The sequence below is a fragment of the Zalophus californianus genome, chromosome X (assembly GCF_009762305.2).
Source record: "Zalophus californianus isolate mZalCal1 chromosome X, mZalCal1.pri.v2, whole genome shotgun sequence".
In the NCBI taxonomy this organism is placed as follows: domain Eukaryota; kingdom Metazoa; phylum Chordata; class Mammalia; order Carnivora; family Otariidae; genus Zalophus; species Zalophus californianus.
In genome coordinates, this window is record NC_045612.1 from 27,545,852 (window position 1) to 27,561,791 (window position 15,940).

At 43.5% G+C, this 15,940-nt stretch overlaps 1 protein-coding gene across 6 annotated transcripts in view; it reads right to left on the reverse strand.

Annotated features, from left to right (window-relative positions):
- GRIA3 (glutamate ionotropic receptor AMPA type subunit 3) overlaps positions 1-15,940 on the reverse strand; it is a 279,988-nt gene that overhangs the window by 116,839 nt on the left and 147,209 nt on the right. The window lies entirely within an intron of this gene.

Below are 15,940 nucleotides of genomic sequence, written 5' to 3' on the forward strand. Positions count from 1 at the left end.
AGGGGACATTTGGAGCTGCCTGGAGGCATTTTTGGTTTTCACATCTGGAAGGGTGACTAGTATCTAGTGGGGAGAGGCCAGGGATGCTGCTAAACATCCTACAGTGCACAGGCCAGCCCTCCACAACAAAGAATTGTCTGGTAAAAAATGTCAGTAACATCTGAGGTGGAGAAGCCCTGCCTTGGGGTCATCATTCTTATGGTAATTTTCATGAATAACACTGTATTAATTCTAAGCCCTACAGTTTACAAAATGCATTTTTGTTATTTCAAAATGTGTAAGTGGATTGAATAATTTCCAACCAAATGTGTTGGTTGTCAGTCGCAAGTTTTTGACTAAATACCTGACATAAGCTTATTTCCAGATAGCTAAGTAGGGCAAATTCCAGTTAATTGAGGATTTTATAAAATGTCACTTTAGTAAGTACCGATTATGTACAAAGTACTGTACTGAATGCAGGGAGTGGGCACCAGGAGGGGGATCACATAGAGGGTAAAGATACAACCGGAAGTGGAACCCGGTTTTGTTCCGGGTCTGATGTTAATACCACTTTAGGAGCCCTCTTTAAGAAAAGTGAAACAAAGTCATGAATAGTAAAGCCTTGGAAAGAACCCATGCAAGTAAGGTGCCATTAAGCTTAAGCTTCCTGACAAATTCCACCATGGACACAGTTATCAAACGGTTTAAAAACAACTTGAGGGGGCGCCTGGGTGGCTCAGTCGGTTGAGCATCTGACTCTTGATTTCGGCTCAAGTCATGATCTCGGGGGCGTGGGGATCAAGCCCGGTGTTGGGCTCTGTGCTCAGTGGGGAGTCTGCTTGAGATTCTTTCTCCTTCTGCCCCTCCCCCACTCTCTCTTTCTCTCTCTCTCCATAAATAAATAAAATCTTAAAAAAAGATAAAATAAAAACAACTTGACAAGACAGCAAAATTGCATACATATCAAACCATAAGTATATATAAAAGGCCATAAGAACAGTAAAAACAATTGCCCTTAATTGAGTGCCTAGTGTATGCCAGGCACTGTGCTAGGTGTTTTTTATGTACTTAATCGCTAGCACAATTTAACAGATTAAGTATCATTAGTTTCATTTTACAGAGGAGGAATCTCAGCTAAAGAGAGTTTAAGTGATATGCCCGAGGCCACACAGCTCAGAAGTGGAAAAGCTGGAGTTAGAACCTGGGTCTGCCGGCCTCTAGAACCCGTATTCTTGGCAGTACATTACATGGTTTCTTAATATGCGCTAAATGTCAAATACCAATAATTGTTCTAGGTTCTTGGAGAAGAGGAAGAAGAGGTATTTTTAAAGTCTGCTGGGATGTATAGGGGAAGGTTTCCTGGAGAAGATAAGGTTTCAGCTGGCTCAGAGGAGTGGAACCACATATTTAAATATGCTTATCATGCTGGCATTAGAAGCTTTCCAGTCATTTCAAGGGCTGAGAGAGAGAGTGAGAGCTGTTTTCGATTAATTTAAAATATGAGCCACATTTCTGACTGATTATTTATGGAGGAAATGAAAGGTTAATGAATGTCTTGAGGAAGTGATTTCTCACGCTGCCATGACACAAAATGAGCTGTTTAGGTATCTGCTGGGAAGTATTCTTCAGTGTCCGCTTGTGAGAAACCTCCTTACTGGTGACATTTGTTAACTTTGGATGGCAAGTTGGGACCATACATTTGTTGCATTTTTAATTCACTGACAACCCTCAACATAATAAAAACAGAGGGTTTTGAGTTCTGCCAGAAAAATGAGCGAGATTCCTGAGGACATCTGGCAGAACTTAGAGAAATAAAGCAGCAAGCCCAAAGGAAATGGGGTCTTTCTCATCAGAGGAAGGGCTTAGTGCCCTTTTGAGCAGAGGGGAGGTGAGAGGGAGCCATAGAAACATCAGTGTTGTGAGAAAAGCCCCAAACGAGAAGCCAGGAGCCCAACCTTGTCATGTCCTCACTGCTCGCGTGTGGGCAAATCACTCAATGTACTCCGCCTCCATTTCCTTATCTGTAATCTGGGACAATGAACCTGGCCCTTTCTGTCTCAGCAGAGTTGTCAAGATCAAAGTGAAGAACATCTACACTTGGGGTGGGGAATGTGCCTCATGTAATCACACAGGGGGTTAAATAACCGTGAGAGGGGGGTCACTCCCTAAGACATTGTGTTTTCGGTTCGGAAACAGTTGAAGCTATTGGAATATCTGCTTTAGTCCCTGCCCAGATAGTCTGCTCAGAAAAAACTCACTTATTTGAAGGTAGCTGTCTCATATTATCACCTCACAAGACTTAGCTTAAACTGGAAGGGATGGGCAAGTTAAAGATAGGAACCTTTAGGTGTCACAGAGCTGCTGCCTCGAAGGCCCTAATTATTTCCTCATCCTTACTTCTTAACTCTTACTTAACATACAGTTCTTACCAATCTTGGTCTTTCAGTTCACGGTCAACGAAAAGCTGCAAATTAGAAGGGGTGTGTAGAGAGGGAGGGCGTAATATTAGAAAGAGGCACTTTAGCAGCAGAGGAAGTGACAGGCTGACTTAAGGGAGGTAGCAGAAAACATTGTACTCCTGCACAGGATCATCATGGATGTTCGTCGTCAATGCCTGAGTCATCAGGGTCTGGTTGATTGCGTTGGTAATTTCTGCTAAAAAAAACCCCACGATATGTTTTGCTGTAGGTTTCCAACAGAAATGCTCCTAGTCCTGATACTTAAGAGAGTGCCCTCCGATACCTTGAAATCTTACTTCCGTGAGGCAGCAGTGATCCTGCCAATGTCAGCTAAGTGAGGCCTCGCTGCAAAAAGTGTCCTGTTTTGCTCTGGGTCTTTCTTTGTTTTGCATTTTTGGTGCAAGGCTTGTGGGAGGGAGGGTGGGGTGTGTGATAGAATGCACAAAAGAACTAGTTAATGGGAGTGATTCTGGTGCAGTTAGTCCTCAGTCTTGATTCTTGCCATCTGCTGTAGATGAACAAGGCATAAATTGTACCCTGAGCTATTTAATGACTCTGGTAACCACGAGAATATTCAACTTTGCTTTTACAGTAATTATAATAACTCTTTCTGAGTTAGTTTCAGAACTTCAAGGAGAAAAGCTCTCTTAACAGTCTACTGTGAAATTTAAGGAGGAAATATCAAGTTCCCAAATCCATGTACCATATTCACTGTGCCTTTGTAAGATTTGTTGGAAATGACGGATGGTGAGCTAGATGGTGGATATGATAAATGTAATAAGGAGAGATTTGTCAAATGTTGATACAATTCATTGTTTTAAGGACATTTATTTTTAGCCTCACAAATAGGATCCGAAAGAACAAAATGCCACAATCCCGATTCATTGAAACTTAAACAACAGTTTTGTTTGCAGATAAAAACAGCTCTTCCATACTAACTCACTGAGTCGAGCATATAGCTGAGCATTAAATTATTTGTTAAAGCATCCAGTGAATCATGGTCTACCCTTTTGGGGGAAACTTTCCCTTATTGACTCCTCCATGTGCTTATCTGTGACATTGGAGGCTGGGTTTCACTGAATAGTTAAAAATAATTCAGAAAATGTTCAGTTGGTTATCTATGTAAGAGGCCATTTCTTTTTCCATCTAATGCTCAATCTAGACATTTTCATAATTTTTAGAAATCTGAAATTAAATTGCTCCATAAGACTACGTGAGAGAGGCCCACAGACCCTTTGGGAGCAAAAGCATCTGTTTTTCTATGCTCACATTAAAAAAAAATATGTGTATGTGGAAAAGTGTCTATGATTTTTTTTCCCCCCTTAGATCCATCTGGTATGCAGATTAGGTTATTTGCAGACCTAAGTATCTCCATGTTTGGATTTTCTACATCGGTGCCAAAAAAGGATCTATGTATAAAGATTGATCTTGCTTTGAGTACAGAACATGCCTTCCCGCTCACCTTAATCTGCTTCTCTTTGATTTAAGTACCCTGAGAAGTCTGGGGGGCTGGGGAGAGAAGCGAGGGAGGTTTCCCGTTTTAATTCGCCCGATTTACCTATTGTATAGGTGTTTTCTCTTTAAGGAAAAACCCACATTCCTTGTGTTCAAAGGGAAAACATTTTTCAGCACCCACCCCTTCCTTTCCTGCTTCCTCAGTTATAAAAAGACATGTTGTCCTATGGCAACCTATCTAATTTCAGCTGTGTTGGGAGTTAAATAGTGGTATGCTACAAAAATCAGCCTTAGAATATGCCACACTTCCCAGAAGAAATCTTCCATCAGATATGATAAAAGGCATTCATTTTCTTGAATGAAAACCCCGAGCTACTAAATTGCTTTAGTCTTAGTAAATATATATCAGAAGTCAATTCCGTTAGAATTATTTTGTAATAATTTCAGTCTGCACGCGCATGCTCTCTTCTAACTGAAAGACAGTGAGTGCCTCATATTGCAGTCATCTGACTTGAATAAATGTGCTGGATTAGTGAGGCAGAGGAGAGCCAATCACCCATCCCAAAGTCAGCCCAATGGCTGTGGGAGTGGGGGTAGTGCCAGTGGAGAAAGACGGGCTGAAGCTTTTCATAGAGAAGGAAAATGGGAGTACAACCAAGAAATCTCGTCAGTGCTTATGCTGTCTAGAGGGGAAGCTTATGCAGAGTGGAGGCAATAGAATACGGCATCAAATAAAACGCTTGGATGTGAGGATTAGAGGACGAGGATTTCACCAGAGAACACGTCTTTGGGAAGTTTCACTTCCCAGACTTTAACAGTGCATTCACTCTGACTGAATGGAATATACAGAAGATTTAATGCTAAACAGCAGGAGAGGCAAAGAGAACATACAAATGAGAGGCAATATATGGCCACGAGTAAGTTAAAGGAGCAACAGATTACTCTCGCTCCTGTGGATAAGGGACCATTTCAGGGCATGTTGACCTTGGGGGGAACACCTCACTGTATTAACCCGGAAACAATATTTCTCAAATTTCATTCCATCACAGACTTCCATTTGTGTCCTAGCCACATCCCGCCGGACTACTAGTTACTTCATATTTATCTTTATAGCTACTCCTTTTCTTAAATTTAGCCATGTCGAAAGCAATAATATCCATGAAACTACATGCAAGAAAAGAAATACAACCGTATAGAAATAAAATCTATTCATCCAGATGTTACCGAAAATCCTGCGGTATACTACAAGGGATGCTGGGAAATAATGCCTTAAAGCCGTCCCCTCTTTGGCAAAGAGAATGTAGATTGCGTCTCCCTGTCCTGACAAAATACGGTTAATTTGGTGGTTCAAATCTTGAGTATCCCTGCCTACTTTCAAAGGTTCATGAGTTTTGTAAGGGAGCAAAATGATGGGCAGCGTTTTGGAGGTAACAATGCCCAGGACTGGGTACAAATGACAAATACGGAAAATTACGAAAATATTTCCTAAGGCAATTTACATGTAGTGCCTTACCCAGGAAGTCCAGCAGCTTGGAGCAGTTAGAGTCCTTGGTCAGGGGGCCAATAATGAATACTTAAAACACTGGGGCCTTTCCACCAGAACTTCCTGTAAAATGATGCGTTTCCAAACACTGTGCCTTTTCTTGGAGTACTTCATCTGGAAGATCTTTCACAGTACCCTATTTATAGTTGGAAATATTCTAGATGTTTCTTCAGGTAGGTAAGGTAAGGTGATTTTAATTAGTATTCAACCTAGAATAATACGGCAAAAAGGACCTTAGTTTCTCTTCAACATACCCACATGTATGACTTGTGTAGTCTCTCTGCATGTGTATTGGCTATCCCCCCAAATCAGTGATAATTTATTTTACAATACATTTTTATTTTTTATTTAAAAAAAGACTTATTATTTATTTGATGGGGGAGGGGCAGAGGGAGTGGGACAGACAATCTCAAGCAGACTCCATGCTGAGCGCGGACCCCAACACAGGGCTCAATCTCATGACCCCGCAATCATGACCTGAGTCAAAACCAGGAGTCAGACGCTTAACCGGCTGAACCACCCGGGTGCCCCTAAACAATACATTTTTATATACCAGAGTTCTTCACATACTCTTTTATGAAATATACTGTCAGTTATTTTATGTTCACGCTTACAACTCTGGCTTTAACATTTACAACTTTATTCTAAATAGCAAATGGTATCTTTTTTCTTTGTAGATTTTGCAAAATCATTTAGGCCCAAAACACTATAATCCTGGATTCCTAAGACCTACTTGGAGAACTATACAGCTGGTAAATAGAAGGCTTGAGAGTGCCAGTGGACTCATTCCTTGTATTTTTTTTTCATTTCTTGGATTAAAAAAAAAAAAAGGCATGGCAACCTCTGGCATACAGCCGAGTAGTCACTCAAATATGTGTTGTTTTCAACTGTGACCACTTGGGGGTAGGTGGAATAATGCAGGACTTCGTTCATTTCCGCACGAGTCACACTTTCCCATCTTTAGGTATTTATCAGCATCAACAACTCTAGTACTACCCCTACAATGACACCTTACAGTGTTTATACTTTTCTTTATAGATGTGATCTGAATCACCCTTAAAGCCTGGAAAAAAATTGATAGTTATTAAAGGTGATGTACTAGAAAGAGCCAGATGGGTCTGGATTCAAATCCTGCCATTCACCCATTAGCTCCATACGCTGTGCAAAATTGAGCCATGGGTGGCTGGGAAGAGTATTAGAAACTCAGGTTCAGCCCAGAATGATGGAGCCTCCATGTTGGGAGGAGAGAGGAAAGCACATTTGGTGTGGGGATATGGAGAATGAGATGTTCTCCCTAAAACTCCCTAATTATGCCTTTGGGAATGAATCTGCTGTTTGTGCAATGCTTCCAGCATTCGACACCCCAATCTGTGAGACTTTCTGATTGTTGAAGGAAGGGAGTGAACAAGTTTATATTTTCAAATAAAAGGAAATATCTCTCAGAAACCCAGTATATTTGGGGGGGGGCTTTGTTTTTTAGGATAGTTGCTTACTTGGCAGATTTCTCCCTCTTCTAAGACCCATGTCATCGAAGTGTCTTTCCATTTGGCGCTGGATGACAAATGACAGAGGCTTCGTTCATGGCAGGCCAAACACAGAATTCTCCTAATTCTCAAATGTTTGGTTTGCTTTGGTCTTTCACTCTTGCTATTTGAATTTGGCATTGTCTTCCCCACTCTGAAAGCTTATCTACCTTTGTGATCCTACTGACATGATAACAGTTCAAGCACTGTAGGCAGAATTACAGACTTTCAGCCCCAAACAGGGGGCTCTTGAAAGCCGATCATTAAATATTCAGGAATTTTGTGAGCCGGTTATTAAGCCATTGGTAGCTTGAAATCAGCCATGGCGGGAGTATTTACACTACAGACATCGGCCAACGTGACAAATCAGGGCTTTTCCCCCTTGAGAGCTAGTTTACACGTATACCACACCTGCATACCACTGGACTCAAAAGGAATATAGATTGATGTTCCTAGTGGATGGAAGAGTTGCCTCCCTTAACCACATCTTTCATTCATCTCTTCTTCTGATGGACATTTGTTGAATGCCTGCTCTGTGCCAATCCTGGGGCCAGACGCTGGGGAGACAGAGGTCACCAAAAGCTGGTCCCAAGCCTGGATGATCTCAACACCAGAGGCTATTTTGAAAACAAAGAGAGATGTCTTTCAGAGGGCTATTTCTCTTGATTTCAGGAGAGCCTCGCCGTTTTACAGTGCTCACACACTAGAGGAAAGATTTTTATTTAGGCCAAATAGGCATTTGTTGTGACGGCAGCCAGGGCTGGCTCCGGAAGAAATTGTGAATGAAATGATCGGGTGGAAAAGCTAAGTTAGAAGGGGCATAAGTGGTTCTGTGGTAAACAGAATGGGATCTGCTAAGGGCAATGTGTTCCGGCTTTGCCAGTTACAAGCTGTGGTAACCGTGGGCAAGCTACTTAACCTCTCAGACTCAGTTTTCCATCTGTAGAACAGAGAACATAATAGTGGATAGGCAGCTGAGTCGGTGGTCAAGAGCGCAGGGTAGACTGCCTGGGTTAGACTCCCTACTTTGCCCTTTCATAGCTGTGTAGCTTTGAGCAATTCACTTAAACTGTGTTTCAGTATACTCATCTGTTAAATGGGTCTGTCATTAGTACCTACTTCATAGAATTGCAGCTAGGAGTAAATGAAATAATGTACCTATAGTTCTTTTTTTAAAAATTATGTTCAGTTAGGCAACATATAGTACATCATTAGTTTCTGATGTTGTGTTCTCAACGATTCATTAGTTGCGTATAACACCCAGTGCTCATCACATCACGTGCCCTCTTTAATACCCATCGTTCTTAACATAGTGCCTGATGCTGATCCCATATTCGTTATGTTTTCCCTTCCTTATTCCTATTATAATGCTCCCTCCCTCCATCCTTTTCCACAGAAATCACATCTGTCCTTCAAGGCCTGCTCATATGCAGCCTCTTCCATGAAGGCTTCCCTGATTTCCTGTCCCTTACTCTCAAAATGTACAAAAGTGGTTTCCTACTGCTGTGGGGTTAGGGAAAAGGAGAGGCATCAGAACTTGGTGCAGAGGGGGTATTGGAGCCACTGGTCAGGACAGCACGGAGTTGGAGGTGCAAGGAAGGAGCTGAAGTTTGCATGCAGGGTTCAGGCATTTGAGTCGAGGGTGAAAAAAGGACAAGAAGCGGGGAGGGGGTAAACCAACAACAAAGTAACCCACACTGTCACCCTCCACCGCCCTCTCCTCTCCTGCCTCCAACATTGATCAGGACCAGGAATCCAAACCACATGGAAACCATGGTTGAGAAGATGTGTGTGGGGGGCTGGAGGTGGGGCAGGGTTCTGCCCAGAGACAAAGAAGCACACACAGGCCATTACTGAACCGAGCATGTGTAGTCATCACAGGGTTTGTAGCACAGGAGAGAATGGGGGTTGGGAGTGGGCAGCGAGAAAGGTGAGAGCAGAAATTTGGCAGAGTCTGCGAGATGGATCTCTCCTCTGCATGGTAGACAGTTGCCCGGGAGTCTCAGGCCGCCCCACGCTGCCAGTAACAACCGGTCCGTGGCTTTATCCACACTTCATTTCTGGAGCAAGGGGGCAGAGCAATTCCAGGCTTCCCTGTTTGAATCCACAGAGGCCTTAGGGGCAGGGAGAACACGAGGAACACAGTTCACATTCCTTGGAGGCCCAAGCTACAGGAATGTCTTAGGACAGTATTTCTCAAAGCGCATGCTGTGGGGATCACCTGGAGAGCGTATGAAAATGCAGGCACCTGAGCACCTCTCCGGAGAGCCTGATTCAGAAAGTCTGGGTCAGGGCCAGGGAGTCTGCATTTGACACTCGGTTGATTCTGATGCACCCTGAAATCTAGAACTACCTTTCCATATGGTAATAAATGCACTTTGAGAAGCTAAAAGGATCCTCAATGATGGGATTTTCATGAAAGGGGATAGGAAGGGAGACACTGGGCTTATGGGGTGCTCCCTTGAGAAGCTTCCATGGGAAGGGCAGGGGGCAGCATGAGGACACTCACACAGACTCCTGGGGACAGGAGCCAAAGGAGGAATCTCTGACAGCTTCTTGTTTCACACAGGACCACACCAGAGGCGGACTCTTGAGACAAAGATCTGAGGGCCGGAAGTTGGGATTCTAGGAAGCGCTGGTAGGGGAGTGAGGAAATGAGACAGCAAAGGGCAAGAAGCCAGTCCAGGGGCTTTCCGGAGCAGGTTAGCTCTGAGTACCTCTGGGAGTGGCGTGTGAGGGCTGGGAAGCTGGAGCCTTTGTCCTTCACTCCCTATTCACCATTGGCCGATAGCTTCCATCAGGAGTATTAGTTTCTGCCCAGGGCTTCTTTTTTTAAAAAAAATTATTTATTTATTTGAGAGAGAGAGAGAGCGAGAATGTGAGTGAGCAGGAGCTGGGGGAGGAGCAGAGGGAGAGAGAGAGAGAAGCAGACTCCCTGCTGAGCAGGGAGCCCAACATGGGGCTTGATCCCAGGACCCTGGGATCATGACCTGAGCCGAAGGCAGATGCTTAACTGACTGAGCCACCCAGGTGCCCCCTGCCCAACACTTCTGACTTGTCTCACTCTCAGGCTGGGAGAAAGGCTTCCATTGGAGAATAACGTGCTTCCGATAGGAGACCACTGGTGTGGATAACAAAGGCTAGTGCCAAGGGGCCATGGGTAGGGCATCCCCAGCACCTGCTACAACTGCAGTGACCCTTAAGTCACACGTACTGCATCTTACAGTTTACCTATTGCTTTGCCATGCATCATTGCAACGGACGAAAAAAAAAAAAAACAACCTGAGATGAGCAGGAGAACATCATGGCGGTGGGAGTGGACCCTGGAGTCAGACTGACCTAGGGCACCAGTTCTTCCTCTTTGTTAGCCGAGTGGCCTTGGACAAGTCATTTTACCTCACTGAATCTCAGTTTCCACATCTAAAATAGGAATCGTAATGGCACCTATTTCTTAAGGTTATTGTGAGGCCTAACTGAAGAAATGCATTTAAGGTTTCTAGCAGAACACGTGAGATTTAAAGGGATTCCCTCTCTCTCATCCCTATGTCTTTCCTCATCCCATGTACCCCACGGCACGGAGCCCCAGTGTATGACACCGAGGTGATGTTTAATAGATGTTTCAAACACGGAAGGCTTAAGTACACCTTGGAGAAAAGTCCAGGTTGCTTAGGAAGTGGTAGAAGAAGGTGCCATTTAAAGTAATATAAAATTGAGAAAAGCATATTGAGGGGATGGGCATTGAACAAGTTCAGGCACAAGGAAGGCTCTCTCCTGGAGAAGACGATGCCTTGTAGACTGGATTTTGCATGATTGGGGGCAGGGGGCTGAGAAGAGGATCCTGGGTGGGAAGATGCCTTGGACAAAGGCCTGGTGGCGGGACAGAACAGAAGACAAACATAAGCTCACATTTCCTGGGCATTTACCAGGTACAAGGCATGGTGGAAACTGATTTTTCACATGCTTTACCTCATTGGATCCTCACCACAACCCTTGAAGGTAGGTACTACTGTTAGTTTCATCTTCCATGTCAGGAAACCGAAGCCCAGAGAAGTTGGGTCACTTGCCCGAGGCCTCACAGGCAGAAAACGATGGAGCCTGGAGTCAAAATCAGATCTGTCTGAATCCAAAGCCCAGTCAATCGGGTGGTAGCAGCTCTACTAATGATTACTGATTATAAGAACTGTTATTATGACTGTGGGATGATCAGCTCCCACTACGAATTTAATACAACAAAGACTGAGGACCTACTGTTATTATGTATTATTACCTAAGGGGGGAGTAGTTATGGCCTGAATCTTTGGAAATTCTCCTTTGTTGCAGGGCATCCTGGGAATTTCCCTTTGGTTTCCCCTAATTATTTCTCAAAGCCGTGGGCCTGGTTCATATGATCCTGACTCCAATTTTCGATTCCCTCTCAGCGTACAGCATGGGTTGTCATTGTTTCATCACAAGCTGCACTTTTGATGAATGCTGGATAATCAGAACAAAAGCCTAGGAAAAATAATTAGGGGGGAACCAAAGGCAAGAGGCTCGCAGCCTTGAATGAGAGACTGTGCGAATGTTTCTAGGACTCAGTCCCTGAAGCTCTGACAATGTATTTTGATCCTTGTCTGCATGCAAATGAATGACTCCATCAAATCAGAGGCAGTTTGTCACAGTGCAGGTTATTTAGCTAGTTAATTAAAAGTCTGAGCGAGCTGGTGTCTCTCTGCACTGGGCTCTGAAGATAACCAAACCTATGTCCTGACCAGGCAAGTTAATTTAAAATAAGTGACCTCAATTGGGTAATGGCTGCAAGTTCAAATTCAAGAATCACTGTAATTAGTCCCAGATGGATCTTAATTGTTCTTTCAGGAAACAGAGTGGGGAAGGGGGAAAGAGGAATGCCTGAGCCCAAAGTAAAGGTTATTAGCCCTACCTTTCAAAAGCAGGGGAGCTGATAGGGGCAGGGCATAGGTACTGTGGTGTAACAGGAGTTTCATTTGCTGCTTTTCCAAATGCAACCTTCCAGAGGCAGTGGGTAAAACGGGTCTAGCTCTTTTTGAAATAAGGTCTAAAGAAACTCAGCACTCTGAACCACGTGGTCTCAGGTAAGTTATTTAACCTTCCTATGTCTGTTTCTCATCTACATAATCGAGAAAACACTATTCACCCTACCTACCTCTGAAGTTTGAAGGAGATACGTTGCAAAAAAAAAGCTTTGAAAAAATATGGAAAGATCTACGGGGCAGTGTGTATTCTTGCTTTAAGCCAGGAGAGCTTCCCAATCAAGGATTCTTGATTTGAGAGTAGAAGGCCCTATGTATGGACCTCTTTTTATTTTTCCCCGAGACTCTGTCATAAACCAGGTACCTTCTGAATGATAGCTCTCGAAAGAAGAAAGGGTCAGAGTGGGCGGTATGTTCAGCCCCATATCTGTGTGGTGGTACGTGATGTTCTAATTTCTTGGGGGGTGTACCCACGGAGCTGAAAATGATTTTGGCTTTATGGGTTTTCGGAAGAAGTCAGATTATGAAATTGGATCCTTCTCCATTCGTGTTAAAATAAATCTCAGACTTGAAATTACATGCTAGCACAGCCCTGTGGTTCCATGAGGTCAGCGTCCATCACGGTGAGAGTAGGATGGTATTATCCCCACTTGTTTTTTTATATGAATGCTTGGGTTTCCCTACAGTGTTCTGGTACACTGTAATTGCCCATATCTTCCCCAGCCCTGAAGCCAAAATTAATAAGAATTTGTACAGTGATAAACACAATATAAGCAAAAAACTCCTAACCTAGTTCAAAGCCTTGGAAGACCAAGAATTTGACCAGGTTGGGCTGCATGAACGACTGCTTTTGAAGCTGCTTTTTCCCCCTTGATTCCATTTTTTAAAGGGAATTGTATTGTGATACCCATTTGAGTCCCTCTTAATGGAATATAAGCATCTAAGACAGATTTACAACCTATGCCTACTGACAGTAATCACAACTGTTTATCCTTCAAGCCTAACCAAAACTCATTTAATTAGCTTGCTTTTAAATCAGAGTCTGCGTTCTGCCTTGTTAGATGAGCCAAGCAAATAATGGAGTTGTGTCTCCCAGAATTGCGTTGTTATTGAAGGGCCGTGCCTTTTGCTGAAAAGAGCTCGAGGTCATAATGAACAAATAAACGAACAAAAAACCCTCGCTCCACATTACTCTTCATCACTGGGAAACACTCATCCATGGTAGGGAGCAGCAGAGGACACAACTCTGCTAGGATTTTGCAAAGGTTTAAGTTATAGACTGAGCCGGCCTTTCTAGAAATCTGCCCGGGGAGTTCCGGTAGTGCACGCAGCATGAATAAAAGGCACAATATGCAGTGTGTGCAGGACTGGCAATTATTCTCCAAGTGATACATGTCAGGACTTTTTTTTTTTTTTTTACTAAAAAGTTAAGAAGCTATTTATTTAATGCAACAGATATTTATTGAGCACTTACTAGGTTCCAAACTGTTTTGGATGCTGGGGCTACAGCAGCGAACAAAACATAAAAAACCCTGCCCTCACGAAGCCTACACTCTATTTGGGTTGGCTAGCAATTACTCCGTCCTGTGAATTCCTAGGTGGTTTCTAGCTCTCATCTTTCAGACTACTGATGATATACCCGATTTAGGCATGTGTTCTGCCATCCCGATTAGACTCTGGGTCCTTGAGGGCAGGGTCTCAGTTTAAACTTGTTTTATCATTCAGCCCAGTGAACTGTGGGCACGTGTTCAATCAATGTTTGTGGATGATGAGAAAGAAGACAACTCGAAATACAAGAAGGATGAGAAGTGCATTAACTTCAAATGTTATCTTTCTGGGGTAGTATGTTTTCCTGTGAACAGATTATTTTAACCTATACACTAATTCCAGGCAGTTGGGCAGGAAGTGGGATGGGGGAGGAGGTTGGTGGCCTATTCAGGGGAACCCATCTGTAGATTTCTATTTGGTCCATGTATTGGCATAATCTTGGGTGGTGTGCCATGAAGAGTATGGACTCTAAAATCAGATCTGGGTTTAAAAATTAAATAAATAAATAAAATCAGATCTGGGTTTAAATCCTTGCTTTTTCACCTCAGTCAGTGTCTTCCCTGTAAAATGATAGTGTGGTTTAATCCCTAAGTAGAAGCCTCTCATTCTGGAGGCCATGGTACTGCATTTCCTGGTGGAAAAATCCCATTTCTTGGGGATCGAAAGGTCATGACGAAAGGTAGAGTCATGTTTTGGCCAATTTAGCCCGTGTTCTTCTTGGTATCAAGTTTCTACCATTCTGCTTTATGACATCCTAGCTTATTAGCATTCACTCTGACAAGCAGTAAGTGGCATTTATCATACCTATGCAAACAGAAATTCCACCCCCTTTCACCAAACCAGATGAACTGTCGGGTCCTTGAAGACTCAGTTCAACAAATCATCAGGAAAAGGCCTCCCTGATCTCCAGGTCAGGCTGAAGGAGGCATTGTTTTTTCTGCATTCCAGGAGGATCTGTGTTCCCCTTATCACACTAGACCACGATCATCTGTTTACTTGACTGCTTCCCTACTGAACCACGAGCTCCTTAAGGGCCGGAACCAAGTCTTATTTGTTTTTTATTTTTTTTCTTTCAACTTCTTACTAGTTCTTGTCCAGGACAACAGATATAGGCAGCATGAGTAGAAATGTTGTCTTGCTTTCAAGGAGAGCTTGAAACCATCTCCTTAAATTTCAGCAGATCTGGGGCGCCTGGGTGGCTCAGCCATTAAGCGTCTGCCTTCAGCTCGGGTCATGATCCCAGGGTCCTGGGATCGAGCCCCGCATCAGGCTCCCTGCTCGGCGGGAAGCCTGCTTCTCCCTCTCCCACTCCCCCTGCTTGTGTTCCCTCTCTCACTGTGTCTCTCTCTGTCAAATAAATAAATAAAAATCTTAAAAAAAAATTTCAGCAGATCTGCTGGAGGGGATTGTGCGTAAGAGTCTTCTGTTTCCTTTTTTCATGCAGTTAAGAAGATAAAGCCATTCACTCGTTTCTCCCACTTCAAGTAGTATTCCTGTTTATGTAGATTCTATGAAGAGGACACTTGAGTAATGGGTCCTTTTCAGTTTCCATAAAGAACCGAGTCTGAGCTAGTCTTGTTTATGCAAAAAGCCTTTGTTAGATATGTTGGGTTCTGTTGAAATGAGATTGCAAATGGAACCATCCCTGTCTTCCTCTGGATGACAGTAAGGGGAGATTCATCACCATCTGACAACTTTTCAGCTAAACTCTGAGCAAAGCAGATAAATGGAACTCATGAAATCAGTTTGCAGACTGAACAGCTTTCACTATGTTTGGAGAAACCATACAATTTTCTCTTGGCTCATAAATCCTCCAGTACCTAGCCCTTCTTCTTTAAAAAATACAGTTTGATGGCAAGATTGCCATGCATGCATTGACATGACTTAAGAAAGTTAAGAGAATGAGTTTCAGGTCACTGAGTGGTAAGGACCATAAAAGAAAAGTGGGTAGAATTTCACATGTATTGTCTTTTGAGGGTTCGAGGTCACTGGCTATAGTTTAGCAAAGCAGGGTATTGTGGTGGAGGCTGCAGGGGACAGAGTCGCTGGGGAAGGAGACCACTGGGAAGTTTTCTCAGGCAAAAACTGTCCTACTTGGGTTTCCGTATTCCACAATTAGTGCTGTATCTTCAACAGGTTGGGTGTGAGAAGCAGCCCATAAGTCTTCTGGGGAGGAGATGAGAACGACATTCCCCCTCCCTAATGAAAGCAAATGCCTGAGGATTTGGGGAGGGACCCGCTGCCACCTGCTATTGATGTAGCAAATGCAGAGGAGCTAAAGGCTCTGTCAGGAGATGCACTTTCCTGTCACTCCTTGCAACTCTCTCTGAGCGGCCTGGTGGTTGTTGCCATGGACACCAAATAGCAAAGGGGTTTGGGTCAGAGTTTGAAGGATTGTGCTGTGCTGGAGTGGGTGAGACTGAAATTAAGTTAATGCATGTACAA